This window comes from Bos grunniens, chromosome 14, assembly GCF_055505025.1.
Source record: "Bos grunniens cultivar Pamir isolate PY7600 chromosome 14, Bosgru_T2T1.0, whole genome shotgun sequence".
Lineage (NCBI taxonomy): Eukaryota > Metazoa > Chordata > Mammalia > Artiodactyla > Bovidae > Bos > Bos grunniens.
Window position 1 is genome coordinate 49,051,029 of NC_141178.1, and position 27,759 is coordinate 49,078,787.

Below are 27,759 nucleotides of genomic sequence, written 5' to 3' on the forward strand. Positions count from 1 at the left end.
CGCTGTTTTAAACTATCCCATCTGTGTGCACCAAACCTCGTCTGACAGTGCAGTTTTTGAGTCCAGAAGGTACAATAGCAGCCATTCAGATTTTGGCAGGTGCACTTCAAGCTGAATACCAGGCTCCACAAAACATAACAGCCTGTTCCACAGGTGTGAACATTTTTGACAAGAGCTCTCAAAAATCTCCCCCAAGCTGTGAAATTTAATTGTCCTTTCGATGTCTTATTATACCTATCTCTCCTTGGAACAAGAGAGAACCTTCTGGCAAACAAACAGCCAGGGGATGCTTGGCCAGCTTCTGAGATCTGCTTTATGACATTTCCTGGTTTTGTTTCTTATGCTACGTGTTTTGGAGGTGATGCCAAGTTCAATGAGCTTCAGGTAAGCAGTTCTTAAAGCTGGAAAAATAGCAAATGAAAGGAATTTATACCCCAATGACATGAGCATAAAGCCAGTCAAAATGCACAGGGCAGCATTTTGAAAACTTAAGACTCATTAAAATGGTCCCTACACAGAGAGAATCCATTTCTTTCTACAAAATTTGCCAGCTGGGAGGACTACAGCTATGTGAATACAGATGTGGCAGTGGGAGGGGTCTTAGCTACCTATCTAATCCAGCTCAAATTATGAAGGAAGAGGGGCAGAGATCTCTGAAGCTGGCAGCTGGTCAGACCCTGAATTTTCCAGTCCAAAAGACGAAACCAGCAGACTAGAGTTGGCTCTAACAGGTTTCCGCAGATTTTTAGGAAATAAGTGTCATGTGTGTTAAATTTGAGCAAGTGATTCTGATTTCATCCAGTATTAGAGAAAATGCATTCTATTTTCTCATCAGAAGGACAGGCCGAGAAATGAAAGGATATAATACTTAAAGTGGTGAAATGACTCATTAAAGGGAGAAATGTGTGAAAGAATATTGTGCTTAGTGCTCAGTTGTGTCCGACTCTTTGCAACCCCATGGACTGTAGCCTGCCAGGTTCCTCTGTCCATGGGATTCTCCAGGCAAGAATACTGGAGTGGGTTGCCATGTGCTTCTCCAGGAGATCTTCCCAACCCAGGGATCAAACCCAGGATAGAATCCTGCTTTGCAGGCAGATTCTTTACTGTCAGAAACACCAGGGAAGCCCTGAAAGAATATGGGCCAGATAATAAACAACATGGCATCCCAGCAAAGTGGTCTCTTCATAGCCCACGAGAAACTGCTTTGAGAAAGCAGGTCTTGAGTGACCTCTTGGGACGATATAGGGTGACCTCCAGTATTAACGGTTTTCTGGCCTCTTCTATAGTTAATTTTGAATGATATGATACCTAAGGACAACTTCTTTCTTTCCTACAGAAAAACAGGTACATTGGATGAGAGGTTCACAAGAAAAAGGTCTGGTAAATTGACTCAAGATGATGAAGCAGATTTAAGAAGTCACGTACTGTTTATTGAGTTTATTCCTAAACAGGACTTTTTTCAGTTTGCTTTGGAATACTTTCCTCTCCCATTTGGAGTTTCAAAGTAAAGAAGACCTAAATTTCAGCTTGTCTTCTCCTACTGTTGATTTAGCTTGTGAATAACAGGAATCTAATACATTACTGGTGAGACCCCAGGCCACCTTCAGACAAAGCTCTGAGAATTCGAGAACTGCCAGTGCTCATGACTATGTCAAAGAAGCAACCCTGGTCCCCCCTCCCCACCATATGTTTCCAGCTATTTCCCTTCTTTCCTTGCAATCTGTAGTATGAGGACAAAATGTTGAATTCCATAAGTATTAGAAAGAAAAGCTGGAGACATCAACCCTCAAAAGACAAACCAGAAATTTAGGTCAGACTTGAAAATTTTTGTTTTGTTTTGCTTGTGTGAGGTTCATGAGCTTTTTGGTGATTAAAGGACTTATTCCAGGTCAACCTGGGTTAACATAAGAATTAGAATGAAAATCAAGCAAAGGGCAATGATTTTGACGAGCTGCAGAAACCAAGAGGAGCTCAACAGTTTCCATGGTGTTAGTTTTCACTGTGGGTGGAAACAACTTTCAGTGTTGACATTTGAGAAAAACTCATGGGGAGGGGGTGTGGTATAAACTCATATGAGTCAACACCCCTAAGAATGTTTTCACAACTGAGGCTGTACTGCTGAGGTGGGTCCCCGTGGCTCGCCCTGGCCCCACAACACTCTTGGCACCAGTGTATCTGACCAAGGGGAGAAACTATGAGGTTAAGCTGTTAACAACATGGGTGACATCTGCAGTTTTCATGCCGAAACTGTGGATGGCTGGGCATAGCAGACCTGCCATGAACAACCCCCTGGAATTCCCCCGAGCTTCTGGAATAGCTCATAAGATGTTAATAAACCAACATGATTCTTTAGAGGCTTCTTTTCCCATTCTTGAGGAAAATATCATGCGGTGACTCTGGCTTTTAGCTTTTTCAGCCAAGAAGGAAGAGAGTGCTACAGGGAAGAGCAGAATTCTCAACTCCTCATTTTCTGATAATTCCCCATCTGTGAAATGCTACCCTCTCCAAGTGACATGGAGTACTCAGGTATTGCTAATGTCATGGTTTAATTAACCAAGAAATCAACATTTGGGACTTCCCTGAGGGCTTCCCAGGTGGCGCAGTGGTAAAGAATCTGCCTGCCAATGCAGGAGACGCAAGAGACTTAGGTTTGATCCCTGGGTTGGGAAGATCCCCTGGAATAGGAAATGACAACCCATTTCAGTATTCTTGCCTGGAAAATTCCACGGACAGAGGAACCTGGCAGGCTACAGTCTATGGGATCGCAAAGAGTCAGACATGACTGAGTATGCACTCGCCTGGTGGTCCAGTGGTTAAGGCTCCGTGCTTCCAAAAAGGGGACGTGAGTTTGATCCCTGGTCAGGGAACTAAGATTCTACATGCCACGCAGTGCAGTCAAAACAAACAAACCTCAATTAATTAAAAAAAAAAAAAAAAGAGACAGAGATCAATATCTGATATTGAGTACCTTTGACGATTTTCTGTGATTACTCTGTCTTGGAGAACCTGCATGTCATTCGCCAAATTCACCTTCTTCAGATGATGGGGCTGGCCGTCAGCACCTAAACGGAGGAAAGCAAAAGAGCCATCAGTTTCATTCATCAGCGATTTATATTTCAGATGTTGCCTTTCACATCTTCATAGGAGGACATCATTAGGAAGAGCATTCTCCAAATTTCATTCAGTCTGAGTTTCTTACAGTCACTCCAAGAGACTTTGAAGTATTGTGGGTCATTTGGTCCTTTAATAGAAGTTTCCATTTGACTTTCTATTCACCTAGGGAAAGACTTTCCATTATATTCATTTCATATTATTCTCTGACTGGATTTCATAAAGTCAATAAAGAAGAGTTTCTCTTGAAAGGTTTACAAAGTGTTCCAAGTTCAAAAGTTGAATGACGTCTAATTTCAGCTGCTAAGACCTATTTTAAAGGAATATGTGCAGAATCATAAAATCTAAAGTGACTGCAAGTGGTTATTTGATGAGTAGCAAAGCGAGCATTTCCAAGTGGTAAATTTGTTTCTATTCTGCATTTACCAGAGGTGAAAAATATAAGTGACTAAAATTAACTTGGATACTTAGAACTAGAGGAAATACCCAGTTTAATGCATTCAGTATTGGATGAAACAATCTTGCTGCCATGAAGAGCACATTTTAACATAAATACGCTATAAATAAATGCAGATATGATACATAAAAGACAATAAAAACAGATAACTAATGAGAACCTACTGTATAGCACAGGCAACTTTACTCAGTGCTCTGTGGTGACCTACATGGGAAGGAAATCAGAAAAGAGAGGCTATAAAGAACTGCCTCCGTGATGCAGGAGATGCAGTTTCGATCCCTGAGTCGGGAAGATCCCCTGGAGTAGGAAATGGCAACCCACTTCAGTATTCATGCCTGGGAAATTCCATGGACAGAGGGGCCTGGTGGGCTACAATACATGAGGACACAGAGTCAGAAGTGACTGCGAGACGGAGCACGCATGCACATGTAAACACAGAGCTAATTCACTTCGCTGTACAGAAGAAACTAATACAACATTGTAAAGCAACTATACACCACTAAAAAAAAGGGATAAACTCTTACCTGGCCAAAATTATATTAAAGCTCATTCTCATTTGTAAAATAAAAAGGAGGAAGAAAGAGAAGAAATATTGTATCTACATCTTATAAAGAAACAGAAGCTCTCAGGTATATAAGCTTTAAGAAAAGGAGAACAACACACACTATTTCACCACTCCAAATTTCCTCTACATTAAAAAAATATTTCTCTTATACCAAATTCCCATCAGCTAGTATTTTACATATGGAATACTCAAGGAACCCAAACCGAGGCTCTGTAACAACATAGAGGGGTGGGATGGGGAGGGAGGTGGGAAGGAGGTTCAAGAGGGAGGGGACATACATATACCTATGGCTGATTCATGCTGATGTTTGGCAGAAACCAACACAATACTGTAAAGCAATTAGCCTTCAATTAAAAATAAATAAAGTTTAAAAATTAATCATATTTCTACATAATAACAATAAATAGTTGGAAATTGAAAAAATATTTCTCTTGCTCATGTAATAATATTAAGACATTTCCTTTGGAGCTCTCTGACCTCTTCACTAATGAATATTCTCAGAGTTAATGGGTGTAGATTCTTTCAATACAGTAGACCTGGAATCTCTTCTTGTTCTGAACTGACTCTGATGATTCAGCTTAAATATGGCCAGTCCCAGGTCCTCTGCTCTGTTCTGAAAACTTCACTCTTAAAGAAATTGTGGTGGCAGGACCTCCCTGCAGGGGGCTTCCTGTTGCTGGACTCTTCCTCTCATCCACCCTTGCCCTTATGTCTCTTTCCATTCCTGGCAGATCAATTCCTCCACCCCTTTCCACCACCCTGTCATTTGTCACATCCAGCCCAGTCAGGCTTTCAACCCTGCCCCTGTGCTCTCAGCATGGGAATTCTTGAGTTCCAGGGGAACTTTTATACTCTCTAACATTATAAATTATTATAAGCATCATGGAGATCTCTATTTTTTTTAATATGTTCCCAGAAGACATTTAAATGCTTATGTTTATAATTATGAATGATACCCTGTGATCTTCCAAAATAAAAATTTACGTTTGACTTTGAGGCTTCCAGTATCTGGCTGTGGTCGTGCTGGATCATAGCCTAATGTCAAACTAACAACATCCTTTCTGTGGTTATTCAGAATCTACTACTGGGAGTGGCAGGAATTAGATGTGAATTCCAGGTTACAGCATCCATTGGCTAGGTGACCCTGAGCGAGTTACTTCTTTATGCCTCAGTCTCCTCTTTAGAAAAATGGGGATTAAAAATAGTATCTAATTCCATAGGGTTGATATGAGGATGACAGGCAAACATCCTCATAAGAAATTTAGAATAAGTGGCCAACAAACATTGGTGATCATTATTACTGGCACTGAATTGTTTTCTAAGCCAATTAAGAAAGACACAACTTCCCAAGGTATAATTTGCAGTCAAAGATATTTTCATGGAGTGAGACTAGAGTTTTCATTCATTGTATAAATGGAGGCTTTGCTTTGTCATCACTGGAATGATAATATGTAGGAAAATAGTGCAATCATTCAAAGATATAGGTGATTAAAGAAAGAATAGAGGCAGATATTTATACCTGCTTAATATGTGTATGCATGTGAGAGTCAAACACTTCTCCTGTGCTAAATGAAGTTTTATTTGCCAAGAGAGTGTAAGGTGATAGGATGACTGAGCCATGATAGTTTTTAGTTCCATAATCTCATCACCAACAGATGGAATGCCTGGATCCCTTCTTCCTTTATATGTGCTAATTTGTAAGAACTCACTATAAATAGAGTATGAAATGTGCAATGGAAATTTTTAATTAAAATATTTCTCTTGCCTTTTTGGCAATATTATTAATGAACATGGGTTAAAACAAATTTATTCTTTAGTTTCAGCAAAACAGCATCATTTGGCAAATAAAATCAATATGACTAATTTTAACCAAATAATTTGATGCCAACAACAGAATATTGTTGGTTTATAGTTTTGTTTATATTTAATTAGCTATTTATTTTGCACGTTCAATACCATAAGTATATCATTGTAGATTTATAGTTATATGTGTGCATGTGTGCGTGCATGCGTGCTAAGTCACTTTAGTCATGTTCGACTGTAGCCTCAAGGATCAGCTGACAGCTTCAGTTTTCACTTATCTGTCTCCCCAGAATTCCTACAGCACTTAAAGTCTGTGCCACACAATGTAACGTTTAGTTAGAGGGTCTCTGTTGCTGTCTAGACAGGGGAAGGTCTCATCTCTCTGGTCAGGTTTTCAGATTCCGAAGCATGAAGGTTGTGCCTTGGGCTCTTGTCTACATTTTTAGCTCTAATCATCTCTTCCCAGAACTCCATGCACTGATTGAGTATCACTGTATCATCAGGATCTGAGTCACACATCAACCCTTGGTCTGTTTGGAGTTTATTCAAGTGTTGGTCAAGTATATCTAGTCTGAGAACCTGAATCGCTCCTGAAGCAAGAAAACAAGAGCAGCCCACAGCCCTAAAGCTGGGCTACACAAACTTGAATGGAAAAGGAACCACCGGTCCAGCTTTGGGTCATTTTTTTCTTTTTTTTTTCTTAAGCCAGACCTATCATATTTTCTGCAAGCAATGACTCGACCTAAGACTCAGAAGTACACATGCGTGCATTTGAAGTGAGCTCATATGAGTCTCAATCTCTCTGCTTGTAAAATAACAAGTTAGATTGGAAGACCTCCAAAATCACTTCCTACTCTAAAATTCTAAAAAATGTTGGCACATGTGCCCATTAATTTGATACTTAAAAGTAGTGAAAGTGTCAGTTGTGTCCGACTCTCTGTGGCCCCATGGACTGCAGCACACCAGGCTCCTCTTTCCATGGAATTCTCCTGGCAAAGTGAGAAAACCTACCGGAGTGGGTTGCCATATCCTTCTCCAGGTGATCTTCTCAACCCAGGGACCGACCCTGGTTCTCGTGTATTGCAGGCTGATAGATTCTTTATTGTTTGAGCCACCAGGTAGCCCAACTAATTTTTTTTTTCTTTTTTAAATTTTATTTTATTTTTAAACTTTACAAATTGTATTAGTTTTGCCAAATATCAAAATGAATCCACCACACGTATACATGTGTTCCCCATTCTGAACCCTCCTCCCTCCTCCCTCCCCATATCATCCCTCTGGGTCGTCCCAGTGCACTAGCCCCAAGCATCCAGTGTCGTGCATCGAACCTGGACTGGCAACTCGTTTCATACATGATATTATACATGTTTCAATGCCATTCTCCCAAATCTTCCCACCCTCTCCCTCTGCAACAGAGTCCATACGACTGTTCTATACATCAGTGTCTCTTTTGCTGTCTCGTACATAGGGTTATTGTTAGCATCTTTCTAAATTCCATATATATGCGTTAGTATATTGTATTGGTGTTTTTCTTTCTGGCTTACTTCACTCTGTATAATAGGCTCCAGTTTCATCCACCTCATTGGAACTGATTCAAATGTATTCTTTTTAATGGCTGAGTAATACTCCATTGTGTATATGTACCACTGCTTTCTTATCCATTCATCTGCTGATGGACATCTAGGTTGCTTCCGTGTCCTGGCTATTATAAACAGTGCTGCGATGAACATTGGGGTACACGTGTCTCTTTCCCTTCTGGTTTCCTCAGTGTGTATGCCCAGCAGTGGGATTGCTGGATCATAAGGCAGTTCTATTTCCAGTTTTTTAAGGAATCTCCACACTGTTCTCCATAGTGGCTGTACTAGTTTACATTCCCACCAACAGTGTAAGAGGGTTCCCTTTTTTCCACACCCTCTCCAGCATTCATTGCTTGTAGACTTTTGGATCGCAGCCATTCTGACTGGTGTGAAATGGTACCTCATAGTGGTTTTGATTTGCATTTCTCTGATGAGTGATGTTGAGCATCTTTTCATGTGTTTGTTAGCCATCTGGATGTCTTCTTTGGAGAAATGTCTATTTAGTTCTTTGGCCCATTTTTTGATTGGGTCATTTATTTTTCTGGAGTTGAGCTGTAGGAGTTGCTTGTATATTTTTGAGATTAGTTGTTTGTCGGTTGCTTCATTTGCTATTATTTTCTCCCATTCTGAAGGCTGCCTTTTCACCTTGCTAATAGTTTCCTTTGATGTGCAGAAGCTTTTAAGTTTAATTAGGTCCCATTTGTTTATTTTTGCTTTTATTTCCAATATTCTGGGGGGTGGGTCATAGAGGATCCTGCTGTGATATATGTCAGAGAGTGTTTTGCCTATGTTCTCCTCTAGGAGTTTTATAGTTTCTGGTCTTACATTGAGATCTTTAATCCATTTTGAGTTTATTTTTGTGTATGGTGTTAGAAAGTGTTCTAGTTTCATTCTTTTACAAGTGGTTGACCAGATTTCCCAGCACCACTTGTTAAAGAGATTGTCTTTAATCCATTGTATATTCTTGCCTCCTTTGTCAAAGATAAGGTGTCCATATGTGCGTGGATTTATCTCTGGGCCTTCTATTCTGTTCCATTGATCTATATTTCTGTCTTTGTGCCAGTACCATACTGTCTTGATAACTGTGGCTTTGTAGTAGAGCCTGAAGTCAGGTAGGTTGATTCCTCCAGTTCCATTCTTCTTTCTCAAGATAGCTTTTAGCCCAACTAATTTGACATTAAACATCCACAAACAAGTGTGGTGTGTGCCAGAATTTCACCTGCTGATAATATGTCCGGAAGTTAAGCTTGATGGTTTAAGAGCTTTGGTTTGAAAGTTTGCTTTGGCTTCTCTCTCTGTATTAGTGTGCTACTGAACTTGGCACCTAGGAAGCCATGCTGGAGAGCTAGTGGATGACTGACCGGAGCTGTCTGGGCTTTCTCTGTTGTTCAGAAACTGAACTGCATTTCCTGGCTCTCAAACTTCATAAGCTCATCAGATTTTGCTGCAGAGAAATGTCATTCAAATAACAGTCCCCGGTGGAAAACACTAGCCCCATTCATAGTTAGTGAAATGCTGAAATAGTAACTAATATTTTAAAACTGTGGATTGAAGGCATTTCTGTATACGCTACACGTACATGCATTTAGATAAATGTGTGAAAGAAACGTTTCTTTTCCTTAAGCTGTTGTCCTTTAATTGTCTCCTAAAAGTGGCTTTAGTCCTGTTGCAGAAATGCACTCTGTCTCTGCTCCCTTCACCTTGGAAAGTAATAAGTGGTTCCAAACTGCCTTCCCAAAGGAGTTGTTGGAAGGTCCAAAATGTCCTCATTAGGAAGCTTATGCCGAGCCACACAAATCTTGCCATTGTGGATGGTGTACGCATGTGGGACCATTACTTCATGCACAATGACATGAGACCAGAAAACATGTGAACAGGAAGCCAAACCCAAGAGAGAGTTGGGGCACTTCCAGCTTTGCATGGAGCCCAGAAATGAAGCAAAATTCAGCAGTATTCTGGACTCAGGTGTCTGGGGGCCAGCACAGCTGCACCCCAGCCCTCTTCAAACACTGCGTAGGAGAGCACAGTGGCTCCAGCAGCACCCAGCCTGGACTCAATCATTATGTCAGCAAACCCCAAAAGATCGTGAAGACGAAGTCTTTGCTTAGGAAGCCAGACTTTAAATGGCTTGAGTAACCTAAAAGCAGAATGGCCAGCACCATTTATGGAAGCTCAGTATATTCCTCATGCTTTCAAGCATGCTAATGGGAATTCCCCCCAATATATCTTGCTCCTTCTTTAAATAATAAACTTTCCCATGATGCAAGCTCATCCTATTCTAAAGTATATATTTGGTGATTATTTTATATAACAGATAGTGACAGTTCCTTTCCTTCTTCCTTACTTTCTTTTTAAACTGTTTTAAAACCTGTTACATCATCTCAGAAACCAAAGATAATCTCTGAAGTTTGGGGAATTTGAAGTGAGCTCCCAGAAGCCGGATGGAATTCATATAATAACCAAATACTATCTTTCTGATGAGTGACAAAACTCGATATTTGGAGGTGACAAGAGTTTCTTAAATCTCCTTTTAAATATGTTAATACAGTTTATCTACCAGGAGGAAACACTATACTTGACTTTGTGAGACCAGCCATGAAGGCTGGGACAAGCCCCTTTCGTAATAAACGGTCTTTGCTCTGAAGTGTTCGGGTGTGGGTAAGAGCTCTAAAATTCAGGAAATCCAATAGAGGCTTTGCCATAGAAGATTAGAAAGGGTAAAAGGCTATAAGAAAACTAAGGTTATCAAGTAATCAGACCTCAAAGACTTAAAAAGTCACAGCTTCCTGTCTGCTAATCAGATTGTTTTCTGTTCGCTCTAAATGTTAAAATTCTTCCCCTCGTTATCTTTAAAAAATTTACAAACGTGACACACCTCTCCTTTCCAGGTATCCACCATTCAAGTCAATGGGAAGAACTTCCTGCTCACCCCGAAGGAGGAAATGTTTATGGGATAAGTCACCGCCAGGTAAGAAATCACCTTCTTTGCTTTAGTCTTACAGTTTCCTCTTTTCCTCTAGTCTCTGAGTGGGTCCTCAATTCCAGGGAAGTAAAATAAACACCCTGCTAAGGAAAGAGCTACTTCATGATGAGTAAGTATACATTTTTCATGAATATGTGCTCTTTATGAATAAGTATTCTACTCGCCTACAGATCTTTTCCCAAGTCTCTGCTTGTTTCTGAAGGTTTAGAGGAAGTACAGATTTCTCTTTTTGAGGGTATACAAAATTATTGGCAAGACTACTCTGGACATGGCCTTCCTGTTGAAACTGAGTGGGAAACAACCCACTCAACAGCAGAGGTACAAGATGAAAGCTCAGAGCCCCAATGAGCCCAGAGACTGACATTTCTTTGGGGGGACTGGGCATAAAGGGGAAGAACCCAGTCTCTATGTTTCGTCTCTAAATTTCTAAGACAAATTTGGCAGTTTTATACTTTTTAAAAAGCTACCTTTTACATATAAGCAATATCATTTGTATCATTTTTTTAGATTCCACATATAAGTGATATCATGTGGAATTTTTTTAAATGATGCAAATGAACTTATTTACAAAACAGAAACATACTGACAAACATAGAGAACAAATTTATGGTTACCAAAGGGGCAAGGGGTAGGGGAGGGACAAATTAGGATTTGGAGACTAAAGTATATACTGCTGCAGCTAAGTCACTTCAGTCGTGTCCGACTCTGTGCGACCCCATAGACGGCAGCCCACCAGGCTCCCCCGTCCCTGGGATTCTCCAGGCAAGAACGCTGGAGTGGGTTGCCATTTCCTTCTCCAATGCATCACAGTGAAAAGTGAAAGTGAAGTCGCTCAGTCGTATCCAACCCTCAGCAACCCCATGGACTGCAGCCTTACTATGCACATAATAGATAACCAACAAGGACCTACTGGGAACTATAGTCAATATCTTATAATACCCTATAATGGAAAAGAATAAAAAAAAATTGATTCAGTCATATATGTATATGTATATATATACATATATACTTTCCTGTATACCTGAAACTAATACAACACTGTAAAGGAAACAAAAAACAGTATCATTTATATATAAAAAAGATTAAACAAAAACTGACTTCTTATATTACTTAATGTTGGAGGTTAGCCTCTAAACACAACATTCAGTTCAGTTCAGTTCATTTCAGTCGCTCAGTCGTGTCCGACTCTTTGCGATCCCACGGACTGCAGCACGCCAGGCCTCCCTGTCTATCACCAACTCCTGGAGTTTACTCAAACTCATGTCCGTTGAGTCGGTGAGATGATCCAACCATCTCATCCTCTGTCGTCCCCTTTTCCTCCCGCCTTCAATCTTTCCCAGCATCAGGGTCAGTTCTTCGAATCAGGTCGCCAACGTATTGAAGTTTCAGCTTCAGCATCAGTCCTTCCAATGAATTTTCAGGACTAATTTCCTTTAGGACGGACTGGTTGGATCTCCTTGCAGTCCAAGGGACTCTCAAGAATCTTCTCCAACACCACAGTTCAAAAGCATCAATTCTTTGGTGCTCAGCTTTCTTCGTAGTCCAACTCTCACATCCATACATGACCACTGGAAAAACCATAGCTTTGACTAGATGGAGCTTTGTTGGCAAAGTAATGTCTCTGCTTTCTAACATGCTATCTCAGTTGGTCATAGTTTTTCTTCCAAGGAGCAAGTGTCTTTTAATTTCATGTCTGCAGTCACCATCTGCAGTGACTTTGGAGCCCAAAGTCTATCACTGTTTCTACTATTTTCCCATCTATTTGTCATGAAGTGATGGGACCAGATGCCATGATCTTAGTTTTCTGAATGTTGAGTTTTGAGCCAACTTTTTCACTCTCCTCTTTCTTTCATTTTCATTAAAAGGCTCTTTAGTTCTTCACTTTCTGCCATAAGGGTGGTGTCATCTGCATATCTGAGGTTATTGATATTTCTTCTGGCAATCTTGATTCCAGCTTGTGCTTCATCCAGCCCAGCGTTTCTCATGATGTACCCTGCATATAAGTTAAATAAGCAGCCCCAGCTAACTCAATTTCCTTCTATTAACTTGTACCTCTTCTTGTTTTATGGTATTCTATTATAGCTACCCATTTGTGCAAGCTTAAAGCTAATATTATAGGTGTTTCCTTTTTCCTTCATTCCTTCATTCAGTCCCCAAGTTGAGAATGTTCCACCTTCTAAATATCTCAGCACTCTGTGCCCTATTGTCCACCTACACTGCCCAGGCCTTAGCAGTTCTCACTTGTTTACAATAGTCTTTCAACTGATCTTGTAGTTTACAGCACTATCACTCCCTAAGCCTTTGCCCAGCCTACATTCCACACTGCATAGATGATCTATATAAAATCTTCCTAAAACACAAATCACATCTACTTTCTGCCTTCTCAGCCCCAAACAAAGTCCTTCCTTGACTCTCCATTGATTCAACAGTAATCTTAAAAGTACCAGTAATCTTAAAAGTAATCTCAGTGAGGAAAGGAACTTGTGCTACAATGCTTGCATCATTGAGCTGGGTTTGCTACAAACAGAAAAACCAAATAAACAAAATGGTCTATTGAACCAACTAATATCTTAGTGATACAGGTAACATGTGCCAGCCCAAGCTTTTTACATTAATGCGAACCTACAAAAGGCATTTCTTTGGATCATGAGCTCGTCCAAAAAGACTCATGAGCATGAGTTTGAGTTTTACTAGAGTGATGAGTACAAACACCTACCTGAGCATGAGACACCACCATATTCATGATTAGACCCCTGATTAAATCTCCAGGACCCCAAGATTCAACAGTCCAGCACCAACTGAAACCAGTTCCCAGTCTCCACCCCACCCCCTGTTCCCCATCCCCACCAGCCCCCTCATCTTGGCCTTCTTATTTATTCTGCTCTCCAAGGCCCTTCCTTTATGGAATGCCCTTCCACACCACCAGCTGTTCCTTTAAAACTCATACAATCAACATCATCTTTGTAAATGTTGCTTTGAATTTCATTGGAGAGAATTTCTCTGCCCTCAGTTCTGTCACTTAATCATAAAAGACTTCTGTTTTTTTGCAGGTGTTATACTGTTAAGAAAATTCTGTTTTTTCTTTTTTTTTTTTGGTTTGTTTCCTTAGAGCAGGAGCTCCCTCAGGGCAGGATATGACTCCTCTTGTTCATTTTGGCATGACTAGTGTTTAGCACAGCAGGCAATACAAAGTAGATGCTCAAAAAACTCAGGCACTGAATCAAAGATGAAAAAATTGTGTAAATGGAAAAGCCCTAAAATTGACTGAAACACTTCTGCGTTCAGACACTGTGCTAGATACTTTACATGTTTTATTTCCTTTTAATCCTTTCAACAATCCTCTCCTTGGGATAAGTATTGGGTTGGCCAATCCCATAGTATTTGTCTCCTTTCACAGAGGTGAAACTTGAGATTGAAAATCTGAAAGGTCTTGCTGCTGGTCACATAACCATGTAATGGCAAAACCAAGCCTCACAGCCAGATCAAATCATAGTTTGTGTTCCTCCTACCACAGTCAAGTATGCCTCTGAGGAACACTGAGATTATGTGGCTGATCTTTGTAACTAAATTAGCTATAGCATAGAATTTTAGTGTTGACAGCTCACTTTTAAATTTAGGGGGGAAAGCAAGTAGAATCCAGTCTTATTTTCAAATTTAATTATGCCTTAGAATTTCTTGGAAGCCACAAGGAATTTTAAGTGGAAATGTCATTTAAAGGGACTCTTAAAAAAAAACAACTGAATTTTACAATGTTTTCCATGTTTGTTGAATAAATAATGAATAAATAGATCTACTGCATTCTGAAATTTGATATGAAATCTTTCCACCTAATCTATCTTGGGCATGATACTATCAAGTAATGACACTGAACACTGGATAGTTACAACAAATATAAGAGATGAGTATATATATTTAATTAAACATATACATACATAGTATCTTTAATTCTTTTACATATACACACACACACTGATAAACACACATTATATGTGGTTTTCATAGCTGTTTATATAAAGTAATCAAGCTCAGTGAATTAATCATAGCACTTAGGACACTAAAAGGGCTTCCCCAATGGCTAAGCAGTAAAGAATCCGCCTGTGATGCAAAAGGTGCAAGAGACACGGATTCGATCCCTGATCAGGAAGATCCTCTGGAGGGCATGACAACCAACTCCAGTATTCTTGCCTGGAGAATCTCATGGACAGAGGAGCCTGGAGGGTTACAGTTCACAGGGTCTCAAAGTGTCAGACCCGACTGAAGTGACTAGCATACACATGACACTAAAACTGCTTTCTACAATTTATATTTCTTAGTTTTCTTACTTGAATAAAGACAGTAATTTTCTATATCTCATAGTACACCAACTTATAATCATGGTTTCATAAAAGCAAATTGAACAACTACCCAAGATAGAACTTGGTGTTCTCGGCTTATTCAATTAGCAAATCATACTTCCTAAAAGCTCAGAAATTGTATCTTTCTTCTAGAGTTTTAAATTCACTTTTTGTTGAAAGGCAATTTCCCAAAGCCTTGAGCATCATCCCTGAGAACAAAACTAACTCAGCATCCTTTACAGACACGTAGTCGAACAACAGAGCTTTGGGTTTTGCCAGGGCTTGAGAAGCTCATTCTCTGTAATATTTAGATCTTTCAGCTGTACAGTGAAAAACTTAGTAAGAATTCACCTGTCCACTCTAGTGACAGTGTTTTGCAAGGTTTTAAACACGCCAGTACAAGTTTCAAAACTACACTGAAAAATGAGATTTATCATAGTGTGAAAAGAAACTTCCCACAACTGAATTTGCCTGAAAGCAGAGAAACTTAAGCCCAAAGTTGCAACATTATTCCTGGATACCTAACAAGTAAGTAAGGTGAATAACCAGGGTTCCTTTGTAGGGTGAGATGTGTGTGTGGAGACCAGTCAGCTACCACCAGGACCAGGACATGGGGAAATTTGGGGGGACAATTTTGTGAATAAATGAATGAGCAACAGAAACCTCTTTCCCTCTTACAATTTTTAAGAGGGACCCAATTTGGGTGGAAGACTTTGGCCAGAAACACATTTCCGAAAATCAGGGTAGCATCTGAGCACGGGGAAATCTATTCTCGGGAATAAATAAGATGAAATGGACAAGGGCAGTGAGCAAACTTTGGTTCTTTCCTTATGAAAGAAAAAGCAGAGCATCATACTTACAAAAGCCGCCTTCCAAGTCCTCTCTAGAGAACCAGCTCTGGGAACTGGGAGAACGCACAGGAGCGGAGATAAGGCGGCGGCAGCGGGGCTTCCTTCCTCCTCCCGGGGGCGAGAGTCATTGTTCCTTATCTCCCTGACCTCCGGGGGCGCCGGGGGCCGGGAAGGGCCGGCCTCTGACCCCCTCTGCCCTCCCTCCTGGCCTCCGCGCCTCGGGTCGGGGTTTCCTATTAGCCGCTCCAGTCGCCCGGCCTGACACGGGCCGGGGGAGGCAAGAGGGCCAGTCTGCGAAGCGCTTGCGAGATGCAGAGGGTTATATAAGCCCGCGTATTATTATCATCACACACACCCCCATAGAACCAAGGCTGCCAGACAAACAAAAGGCAGTTCCAAGAAGGGGAGGAGCAGAGGCAGAAGTTACACTGGGGGTGAATTTCGGGACACTGCTGAACTGGCTGGAAAAAAAAAAAAAAAGGCAACTCAATATGTGCATGCAAACCTCGGCAAACAAACTGAGCTGCAGCTGGCCGGCCTGCCGGCCGGTCGGCCACGCGGGAAGGCTCCTCGGAGGAAGGGAGGGAGGGGGTCGGGGGTTGGCAGGGCTCTCAGGCTGCGGTCCCCCCGCCCCCGCCCCCAGGCACCCGACACAGTAGCCGCCCGCCCGTGGTGGGATGGAGTGGATGAGGAAGATGTGGTATTTGGAGAAGCAGGCGTTCCAGAGACCGAGTGCTTAGTAAACACGGATGTTTCTTAGACTCTCACCAGGTGCTTCTGCTGCTTCGCTTTCGTTCTGGTCTCTCATTTTGCTAATGAGAGTTTGCAGGGAGTTCCAGGGGTCAGGGTCCTACCCTATATATCCATCCTCTGTTTTAAATCTCCGTGGGTCTCTGTTCTTTTCTTTGTGGGAGCCCAAACCTCCCAGCCAAAGGGTTCTTTAGGCCAGAGCTGGAGCTGAGAAAGTTTTCACTTCATCCTCTCCGCTACCCTCCCTCCCCCATGCTGCTACCCTCGGGTTTTCTTTAGATGATTCTTTTCCTGCCCTGTTCTGGCTCTGCTGCCCAACCTCTGAGGAACTTCCTCCTCCAGGCATTCACGCCTTCCACGTGTCACCGCACTAATTCCTCTCTTCCCAGCCCAACGCCCCTCACCTACTCCAGCTCCTGAGACTATGAATCATCTTCTAAAGATGGCCTTTCCGGTTCTTCCCTGCCCAGCCCCAGCCTGCCTGTCCTCCACCTCAGCCTGGAATGTCAGCCCTCCCATTGCCTTCAAAGCACAGTTCAAATCCCATCTTCCCCCCCAAATTCTCCCAATTTCCCTTCTTTTCTTCTCCTTGACCTGGCTTCTCTGCTGTAATTCTTCACGTATATCTGGCTTCCTAAGTATGGGATCTGGTGTGATTCTCGGAGGTGGCCCAGGACAGGCACTTCATTGAGTGTTTTGACTGAATGTAGCTGACAGCCAACCCAATGTCACCTGGGCCATCAGTCTTGGAGTGGAGGAGCCCCAGGTAACCTCCAGGTGTTCAGATTAAAGCCTGCGTTGACGGACTGTTGAAATTGTGCAGTGGGCCAGGGGCGGTTGTGGTAACTTTTACTTTTGGATATGTTTGGAAATTTTTATAAATTAAAAACAAAAAGAAAAATATATTAACGCATATATATGGAATCTAGAAAAATGGTACTGTTGAACCAAGATGGTTCTTGGTGACATTCCCCTGTTAGTTCCTGCAGGGCAGAAATAGTCAGAAATAGAGAATAGGCTTATGCACACGCAGCTGGAAGGAGAGGGTGGGACAAATTGAGAGAGTAACACTGAAATATTTACATTACCGTGTGTAAAGTAGATAGCTAAAGGGAAGTTTCTGTATAGTGCAGGGAGCTCAGCCTGGTGATCTAGCTACAGCCTAGAGGGGTGGAATGGGGTGGGAGGGAGGTTCAAAAGGGAGGGGACATATGTATGCCATGCTGTACTAAGTCTCTTTAGTCGTGTCCGACTCTGTGCAGCCCCATGGACTATAGCCCACCAGGTTCCTCTGTCCATGGGATTCTCGAAGCAAGAATGCTGGAGTGGATTGCCATGCCCTCCTCCAGGGGCTCTTCCCGACTCAGGGATTGACCCTGTGTCTCTTATGTCTCTTGGAGTGGCAGGTGGGTTCTTTACCTTTAGTGCCACCTGGGAAGCCTGGACATATGTATATCTATGGCTAATTCATGTTGATATATGATAAAAACCAACACAACATTGTTAAGCAATTATCCTCCAATTAAGAATAAATTTTAAAAAATAGAAAGCTTTGTAAAATTTGGAGAAGAATGTCTGATCTTCTGTCACATTCCTTAGGACGTGTGCTTGTGAGGGCACCAGGAATGCTGGTCTCTACTGGGCTCCTGCTATTGCTCATCAGGAGACCTCCGGAGTGTAGATGACTTCCTAGAAGGCCAGGAAAGTTCCTGAAAGGTGAGATTTTTCAGAAATCACAGACTTCTTGGATGCATTTTATGAGAGAACTCCTCCACTGTGGAAAGAATGCAGACTATCACAACAGCAGCTCAATGTGAGCACAATAGCTCTCTGGTGATGTGTTTTATGATATGGAGTGAAGTACAGAATGTGAGCTGTCGGGTGTTGAATTTCTGTGGCTTAGTGTTCAAGCGTTCTTGGTGACATTCCCTGTTAGTCTTTGGTGAAAGCAGTAAGCTGTCAGTGCCGTCTGCGGTGGCTGGATGTACAGTGGTGTCATTTTAGAGACTTGGGGCGGGGGGTGTCAACGGGCTCTCCCAGGCACGCAGAATGTTCAGTGAATTAGAAGAACTTTCCCGCCTCCACTAATTTAGAACAATAAAAAACCGATTCAGGTTCTAAAGAGGTATTTTGGCCTTCAGTTCTTGAGGTATGGGCTTCAGGAAGGACTGAGATCTCATTACAATTCAGTAGTTCAAGATCTCCCCTCTTTTTGTTCTGCTCAAGTCAGAGCCGTCACCTTTGTTTTCACTACCATGTATGAGTCTTGACTGGTGTAAGGCACTTTAATGTGCCTTATGTTCTTTATGTGCATTCTAACGTAGTGATTGATCTAGTTGAACACTTGATCTACTTTAACTTCCTCATTACAAAGGTACAGAACTTAAGGTCTAGAGAAATTAAATGCCTTGCCCCAGAATTTTTTTTTGTTGCTATTTTTTTTTTTGATGTGGACCATTTAAAAAGTCTTTATTGAATTTGTTACAACATTGTTTCTTATCTCCTGAAGCAGGGATCAAACTCCCAGCCCTTGCATTGGAAGGTGAAGTCTTAACACTGAACTGCCAGGGAAGTCCCCTGCCTAAGATTTTAAACAGGCCCAGCATTAACTTCCCACATGGTGCAGTGGCAAAGAATTCACCTGCCAACACAGGAGATGTGGGTTTGATCCCTGGGCTGGGAAGATCCCCTGGAGAAGGAAATAGCAACCCACTCCAGTATCCTTGCCTGGAGAATCCCATGGACAGAGGAGCCTGGCAGGCTACAGTCCATGGGGTCACAAAGAGTTGGACACGACTGAGCACACCCACCCACACACATACACACACACCCCATTAAATTTCAGAGGTCCAAGCTCTGCCTGGAACCCCAGGTCTCCCTGAGTCCATTATCTCCTCAGTGGTTAAATTTCAGGGAAAGTAAGAGAACTTCACTTTGGTTCGCTTGTCTTTTTTTCTGCTGGAAGTAGAAACTGGTCAACATTCACCTCGTGGCAAATGAAAACCAAGTGAGGAATAGATATGTAATTTGTCTCAATGATGCAGGGCTTGCCTTCTCTTTTCATTCAAATCAAAGTGAGTAGCAGAGAATACTGCGTGAATCATCGAGCTACTTATATAGCCTTGGCCTGAGAGCACTCTTGCTAGAAAACTTCTTATGCCCTAAGGTTATCAATCCAGTCAAGGTGACTTTTTTCACAGGAGACACAATAATTATGGCAAAGACATCTCTCTTAGAGGGGTCAGTATAGCCCAGGGGAAATAAGCATTCCATATGTCGACATAGTTTGTATGAACCACTGGCTTGGAAGGGCTGATTTCACATGCTGCCCTGACATCTTTGAGCCTCATGGGGCCCCAAAAGGCTGTGCGTTCCCCTACTTTTACCTGATATGCTCCCCACCATTCAGGAAAGACTCTCTCCCTGGCTAGTTCCCCTACAGCTGGACAGCAGCAGTCTACCTACTCTGCATCCTGCTGGGTTTACTTCCCTGCCAGCCCACAGTCATTGAAACCAGCCAATCACATCCTTCCCTGGGATCCTGGGTGCCTCTCACTCTCAGGTTACTACAGAGCCTGCTCCTTATAGGCTCTTCTTTTTCCCTCTGTTCCTAAATGTAGTCTCTGTGTTGCCCCATGTGACCCAGAGTGTCCACTTCCCCCTGGACTCTTAGTATATGTGACTAATAAATTACTTTTGATCTCCTGTGTCCTGAGTCAGATGTCCTGTGTTTGGTCATCTGAGAACCCTAGGACAGGACTCCCTCCCTCCCCCATGGGGTGAAGAGGAGGTGAACAGAACAATGACCAGACATTCATGTTAATACTAAATGGAATTCTCATAGAACTAGTGCCAAATATCACATCCTTTGGAGTTTCATTAAGCGAAGCATCAGGCTACTGGCAAATAGATATGGATTTGAACTGAAATTAGCTGAAACTGACCTTTATTAATTTCAAGGTCCCTGGGCTTTCCCTTGTGCTCTTTTTAATTTTTATTATTCTCACCTGGAGATTTTTGCAAGAAACAGCATTGTTCTCTTTCCTGAGCTGGCTTAACTGTAGTCCTGCCCAAAGGCAAAGAAATCAAAAGATGACCCTTTCATTCCTGTCATTTAAATCTTTACTAACTGCATTCTTTCAGGACAATGTAGCAGAAAGAATTTTTCTCATCTCCAAAGACAAGAGATTATAATAAGCAGATGTTTTTAATATTTTATTTTTTTTACCATCTGAAGCATCCCAATATTAATGTATTTCCAAATTCTCAGCCCAAGAAACAGTCTTCGATGTAATTTCTTTCCCTATTCATGAGATTTACAATAGGAAGGTCATGTTTGTACTAGATTTTGACTTGAAATAAATCTTTTCTCCTCGGCATTTCTATAGAATCCAAGCACTTCATTATTTAGTCTTTTCCAAATATTAAATGCTTGTCATTCTTGAAGAACTAGCTAATCTTCCCTTTGTGGGTGGAGAAACTGAGATGTGGAAGTACAATCATTGCCAGAATACAGACCCACCTAAAGGTTGTGGCTACCCATTGAAATGCTATCCTCTGCACATCTTAGACATGAAATAAAACTGCAAATCGTCTCATAAGCAGCAAGTATGACATCCTCCAACTATTAGAAAGTGTTTGTTAAAAGCTCATTTGCATTTTGCTTAATGTGAGAAGCTTTATGGAGTAAATATATATTCAAGCCCCACCACCACCCTCAACACAGGCTCTGGTCGATCGATTCACTGCCCCTCTTTCTAGACTGTGCCTCATACAGATCAAAATATATTCTGAGTTCAGCTGGACAAGGTTTCGTTTAAACCACATCTGGTGCTCATCAAACCTCTATTTTAAGAGTGGGGAATTCTTTTTCAGAGATAGATTCTGTCTGGAAGGTCTATGGCAGCAAACAGTGCTCATTAAATTTCACAACATTTTACCAACGTCTGTACAGTACCCGCTTTTCCAGATTACGGAATCCAGACAAAAACCCTGACCCCCCACTTCAAAGAATTCCTCACTTGACTAATTCTAAAGAGTAAATTGATTTTCTCATCATTTGTTCTGTTTGACAATAGAAAGGCTGATGCAGCAACATTGCTAAAATGACAGCTCCTTTCTATCCGAGGGGAAGGAATTCGTGTTAATATTCTTAATGACTGGCATCTTTATGAGAATGTGAAATCGTTTATCCTCAGCAATAACCTGCCTAGGATTAAAAAGTACTTGGTACTTAGAACGGAAGTCATCTGTCAGGAAAAATTATTTAGACGGATGCAAATGAACTGAATGAATTGGCTTCCTAATTATGGTGTGTATAGTCAAGTTTGTTAAAATCAGTTTGAGTTGAAGCATTTGGAGAGGATCTTTCAAGAAGTGATCTGACATTCTGCTGGAGGAAAAGACTATACATTTGTCTGATAAACTCCTTTCACATTTCCTAAGCATTTCTGGAAATGATTTAAGAAGGAAGGGCATGTAAATTGAGGGAAAATGCATTAAGTGCACTTTATGTCTTGCTAATTTGTAACAACAGTAATAATGCCTCACAGAAAACAGTGAACATGTGTTCATCACAATGCCCTAGATTTTACCTAATAATAATTATATCTAATAATAACCAATATTATTTTCCATGGGGGTTTGTTTCAGCCCTCTTGCGGCTGAGCTGGGCGTGAGCCCACAGGGACAAGTCTATGCCAGCCCTTAACAAACAATGTACAGACCAGTCTGTATTCTGTAAGAGTTGTTCCCCTCTTAATGGGCATGGTTTTGCACACCAGTTAGCAACTTTTTACTTGAATCTCAGTCTTCTCTTCCTCACCACCTTGACAGCAAACTTTCATTTAGCTTTTTACAAAAAAAGCCTAGTAAATTGTGGGAAGACGCACTTTACTAGCATTGGCAATTAGTCTGGGGAAAAGTTGTAAATTGCAGGCAAATGCAAATTCCTTCCATGTAATTAATGATGGGGTTTTACCTTTTAGCATTTATGCAGAACTTTCTTTTGAGAATCAGCACTGACTTTTGAAGACAAAATGACTTGGGTCCAAATCCTAGCTCTACAGGTGTGTAATTTTTTTAAAGTCTAGTTCTTCTAAGTAGAATGACTAGTACAGATATAACTAAGTTTATAGCAGTGTCCAGCATGTCGTCGGTACTCAGTTATCATTCAGTTTCTCCTTTTTCTGGCTATTTTAGGGCATTTGTGTCCTAATCACTAGTTTAGTATTATTTGCCCTGCGTGAGTAAAAAACATTCCTTTTTTTCAGTGAGTACATATTGAGCGGTGACCCTGGCAACAGTTCTGTATTTAAATATAAATATTAAACGATATTGGAGAAGGAAATGGTAACCCACTCCAGCATTCTTGCCTGGGAATTCCCATGGAGAGAGAAGCCTGGTGGGCTACAGTCCATGGGGTTGCAAAAGAGTCTGACATGACTTCCCAACTAAACAACAACATTAAATGATACAAAGAGATAACAGTAAGGATCTTTTTAAAAAGAGAATGATTGATAATTACTAATAATAATCCGAGTGTTATAGTTGCGACTTCAGCCCCGGGAGCAAAGTTATTCAGAGCATCAGATAAATTCAAGCTGTTAGGGCTGGTGTCAGAAATCCAAAGAAAGCTTTTGCTAGAAAATAGTGGATTAGAGAGACATAGAAAAAAAGAACCCAGGGAACATGATCCAAGAAATTCAACGGGACCAAATCCAGTTTGCTCCCTCCATTTTTTTTTTTTTTCCTGTATGTGTGTGTGTGAGAGAGAGAAAGAGAGAGAGAAAGTAGAGGGGACCCTGATGCTAGGAAGAGTGAAGGCAGAAAGAGAACAGGACATCAGAGGATTAGATGGTTGGATGGCATCACCAATTCAATGAACATATGAACTTGGGCAAAGTCCAGGAGATGGTGAGGGACAGGGAGGCTTGGCGTGGTGCAGTCCATGGGATTGCAAAGAATCAGACGCAACTTGGCGACTGAACAAGAGGGAAAAATGGCAAATGCAAAAGCATGTGCCAAAGAGCAGGGACTGGGCAAAGCACAGAAGCACAGAGTGGGAAGAGGAGATGAAGAGGTGCGGAGGTGAAGGAGATGATGGACGCGGAGGTGTGGGGGTCGTACAGTCGTGCAGTCTTTGAGAGATGCTGGTGGAGGATGTGTTGAGCCGGAGACAGGAAAAAGCCTCATTCTGCAGAATCTACAAGTACCCATGTCTGGGGCTGGCAGGTGTATTAGTAAGAACCAGAGGTCAAGAGCCCAAGGCAAGAGTGATGGACAGCAAGAGAAGTGATAACGGGCAGAGCCTGAAAGGAGTTGCTTTGCTGCTATAAACCGGTGCCAAGTGGAGAAACCTGAGACCGACATGTGATTGACTTACCTGAATGCATTTTTTACCCTGAAATTCACTAACATTGCAGTCAGGTTAAGCTGTGCACTTAAAGTGTCTGTGCTCTGGGTGGGGTAGGACAAAGGTCATAGTACCAAGGCAGGAAAGATATAGGGGAATGCGGTCTTCTTAGCTCACCTAACTATTCGTGTTTGAGGAAAGACAGATACAAGTGAATATCAGAAACTTTGGAGCCGTCCACAAAAGGGATGGCTGCAATCGTGGGTAGGAAGAAAGGAGGTGGAAAAGGGTACCCTTTGTATCCTGCCACTTACCTGGACTTCACATCTTCCCTGACTGATCCTTTTCTGCATCATTGCTCAGCCGGCGTCTGCGAGGGCATCTTACATAGTAAGTCATCTATGTTCACTTTTTATCCTGACTGGTTGTAGCAAAGGGAAAAATCATGGACTCCCACCAGCGGTGAGACTGAGCATTACTTTTGTCATAGAAACAGGAAATTATCCAAAAAAGGTTATTCAGACAGTCCAAAACTGTCAGATTATTGACAGAGCAGTTCAGGTTTCCAAGACCTGGCTTAAAAAGTATTCTTAAGTGAAATTTGTTCACTTCTCTATCATTTTTTTTTCTGGCTTTGAAACTATGTGTTTTGCGGCAAAGCTGAGACTTGGCAAATTGAACCGATTCATAAATCCTGTATTTAAGTATTTGGGCTTCCCTGGTGGCTTAGTGGTAAGGAATCCGCCTGTCAATGCAGGAGACACAGGTTCGATCCCTGGGTTGGGAAGATCCCCTGGAGAAGGAAATGGCAACCCTCTCCAGTATTCTTGCCTGAGAAATCCCATAGACAGAGGAACTTGGCAAGCTATATAGTCCCTGGAGTTGCAAAAGAGTCAGACATGACTTAGTGACTAAACAACAACAACCATTTAAATATTTAGATCATGACATCTTGAAAGCTTTTTAAGAGAGAACTCCAAACATCCTTTACATTTAGCAAACACTTACTGGATGTTTAATATATGCCAGAGACTGCTGCCAGTGCAAATAGGATATGGTACCTGCTTTTTCAAACATGTGTTTTTCCATACAAACTCTGTTCCTGGAAAGAATTCTCTCAATTGCAGAATTTAAGATCATTGAATATATGAAAAAGAACTTGGCTGAAATATCAACTGAGCTTAAAGGAAAAAGGGAAAATGTGGAATAGGACAATGTAATTAACGGTGGGAGGTTCGCAGGTCCTGCCTTAGCCCTGATAGTTCTGCACATCAGTCAGGTTAGACTCTCAGACATGTTTCCTTGTTTGTATGATGGGGACTATGAGAATTACATGGCATAGAGATGTGGAAAAATTAAATTAGATAATATATATATAAAGCACTTCCTTACACATAGCAGATAGGTACTCAATATACTTAGCTGTTATGTATAATAGTAAGTAAAACATAGGCATCTTTTTCAGTCATTCGGTTTTGTTCTTTAACTGACTGTTATTTTTGTCAATAAAGCATGAGACCTAGAAGTTTTAGATATGGTCATTAGGGGTATGAAAAGGCACTGGACTGTCAAGAGGATTCCTTGGCATGAGTACTGTTCTGAAGTTTTCAGACTTATGTATCTGTCTCCAGAATATGACTGCCAGTTAGTTTCACAGTCTGTTTCTTGATCTATAAAATGGGTCCAATAATGCCTGTGCTATCTACTTTATTCAAAAAGTTATGAGGAACAAATAAAATAGGATTATAAAAATGATTTGAAATGGGTAATATGATATATAAACAAATGTTATAGCTAAATAATAATTATGAGTTTTCCTTGAGCTATGGTACTGATGACTGATTGGCAAAAAGTGTAATTGTGGTTTATAAATATTTTAGGTGGAAGTTACTGTTCATTTTATACAGAAATAGAGTACAGATTTACAGGAAGTGTGGAAAAATAAGAATACTTGGATTCTAATCAGATTGCTGGGAGAAATATCAATAACCTCAGATATGCAGATGACACCACCCTTATGGCAGAAAGTGAAGAGGAACTCAAAAGCCTCTTGATGAAAGTGAAAGGGGAGAGTGAAAAAGTTGGCTTAAAGCTCAGCATTCAGAAAATGAAGATCATGGCATCTGGTCCCATCACGTTATGGGAAGTAGATGGGGAAACAGTGGAAACAGTGTCAGACTTTATTTTTTTGGGCTCCAAAATCACTGCAGATGGTGATTGCAGCCATGAAATTAAAAGACGCTTACTCCTTGGAAGGAAAATTATGACCAACCTAGATAGCATATTCAAAAGCAGAGACATTACTTTGCCAACAAAGTCTGTCTAGTCAAGGCTATGGTTTTTCCAGTGGTCATGTGTGGATGTGAGAGTTGGACTGTGAAGAAGGCTGACCGCTGAAGAATTGATGCTTTTGAACTGTGGTGTTGGAGAAGACTCCTGAGAGTCCCTTGGACTGCAAGGAGATCCAACCAGTCCATTCTGAAGGAGATCAGCCCTGGGATTTCTTTCGAAGGACTGATGCTGAAGCTGAAACTCAAATATTTTGGCCACCTCATGCGAAGAGTTGACTCATGGAAAAGACTGTGATGCTGGGAGGGATTGGGGGCAGGAGGAGAAGGGGACGACAGAGGATGAGATGGCTGGATGGCATCACCGACTCGATGGACCTGAGTTTGGGTGAACTCCGGGAGTTGGGGCTGGACAGGGAGGCCTAGTGTGCTGCAGTCCATGGGGTCGCAAAGAGTTGGACATGACTGAGTGACTGAACTGAACTGAACTGCCCAATCCTTTCATCAATTGTTGCTCATTTCCTCCTTCTATGGGCTTCCCTGGTAGCTCAGAGGTTAAAGCATCTGCCTGCAATGCAGGAGACCTGGGTTTGATCCCTGGGTTGGGAAGATTCCCCTGGAGAAGGAAATGGCAACCTACTCCAGTATTCTTGCCTGGAGAATCCCATGGACGGAGGAGCCTGGTGGGCTACAGTCCACGGGGTCGCAAAGAGTCGGACACGACTGACTTCACTTTCACTTTCAGTGTTTGTTTGTTTTCCTTGAGTTCAGTGAAAGCTGCTTGACTCATGGTCTTATAACCCTAAATATCTTTCATTGTGTATTATCCAAGAGTGCAACTTCATTCTTATTCTTTAAAAGGGGCATAGGTACTTAGCTGGGTGATGTGTTCCACAAGGTTTTCAAGATGAAATGAATGGTTTGAAAGCACTTTAGAAAGTATAGATTGTTATACAAAGTTAAAAGTTTCATAAATGGGAAAAGTCAAATTTCATAAAACATTAGAGGACTAAGCAAGGAAGGTCAAACTAAGAAGTCCATTTTCTCTGTGTATAAGAAGCTGAAGATTGAGTCATCTTTGGAATCTCTGATGGGTCGGGGAAATGAGAAAGATGTTCTTCAGTTACACTACTGAAAAATTTGCATCCTTTTTGTGTGTAGTTTTTCTTCTTTAACAGCTTGCCATTTTATGTAGTCTTTTTGGTGGAGATTATGAGCATGTTAGAGAAAAAAGTCATAACGACTTAAGGGCAACCCCTGCTCAACGGCAGAACAAAAGAACTATAAAGAGTTTGGAAAGAGCTCAGCTTTATTTCTTCTGACCCTCCCTTCAAGTAGTGAAAATGACCTGTTTTATTTTCATTATGAACAACGGCAGAGATACAAATAATAAATAGGAAAGCATGTTTTACAGAAGTGGTCAATGTATAGGCTTAGTTCAAAGAAGAAAGTATTCTTGTGGACTGAAGATATAATTTTTCATAGAATTCTTTTTCAGCACTTGCTGTGATTAAAATTTAGCTATATGACAAACAGGTAATTATTCTGCCAAATTAACTCTACATTCACAACAGAATTCTCCCTTTTACCAGCAGATGTAGTACTGGTAAAGCCTGATTTCTTTATAGTTCTAACCAGGTTTTCAATCACAGTGAATTGAAATATAGCTGATAACAATCTGAATGC

At 41.4% G+C, this 27,759-nt stretch overlaps 1 protein-coding gene across 5 annotated transcripts in view; it reads right to left on the reverse strand.

Moving 5' to 3' along the window:
• SULF1 (sulfatase 1) overlaps positions 1-27,759 on the reverse strand; it is a 198,344-nt gene that overhangs the window by 155,116 nt on the left and 15,469 nt on the right. For 3 of the 5 annotated variants that reach the window (XM_086335453.1, XM_086335456.1, XM_086335450.1), the window contains exon 2: positions 2,969-3,062. The gene's annotated coding sequence lies outside the window, so the exon portion shown is untranslated. Of the gene's footprint in view, positions 1-2,968; positions 3,063-15,690; positions 16,162-27,759 lie in introns of those variants that run through there. The other 2 variants (XM_086335451.1, XM_086335454.1) reach the window with 2 other exon arrangements.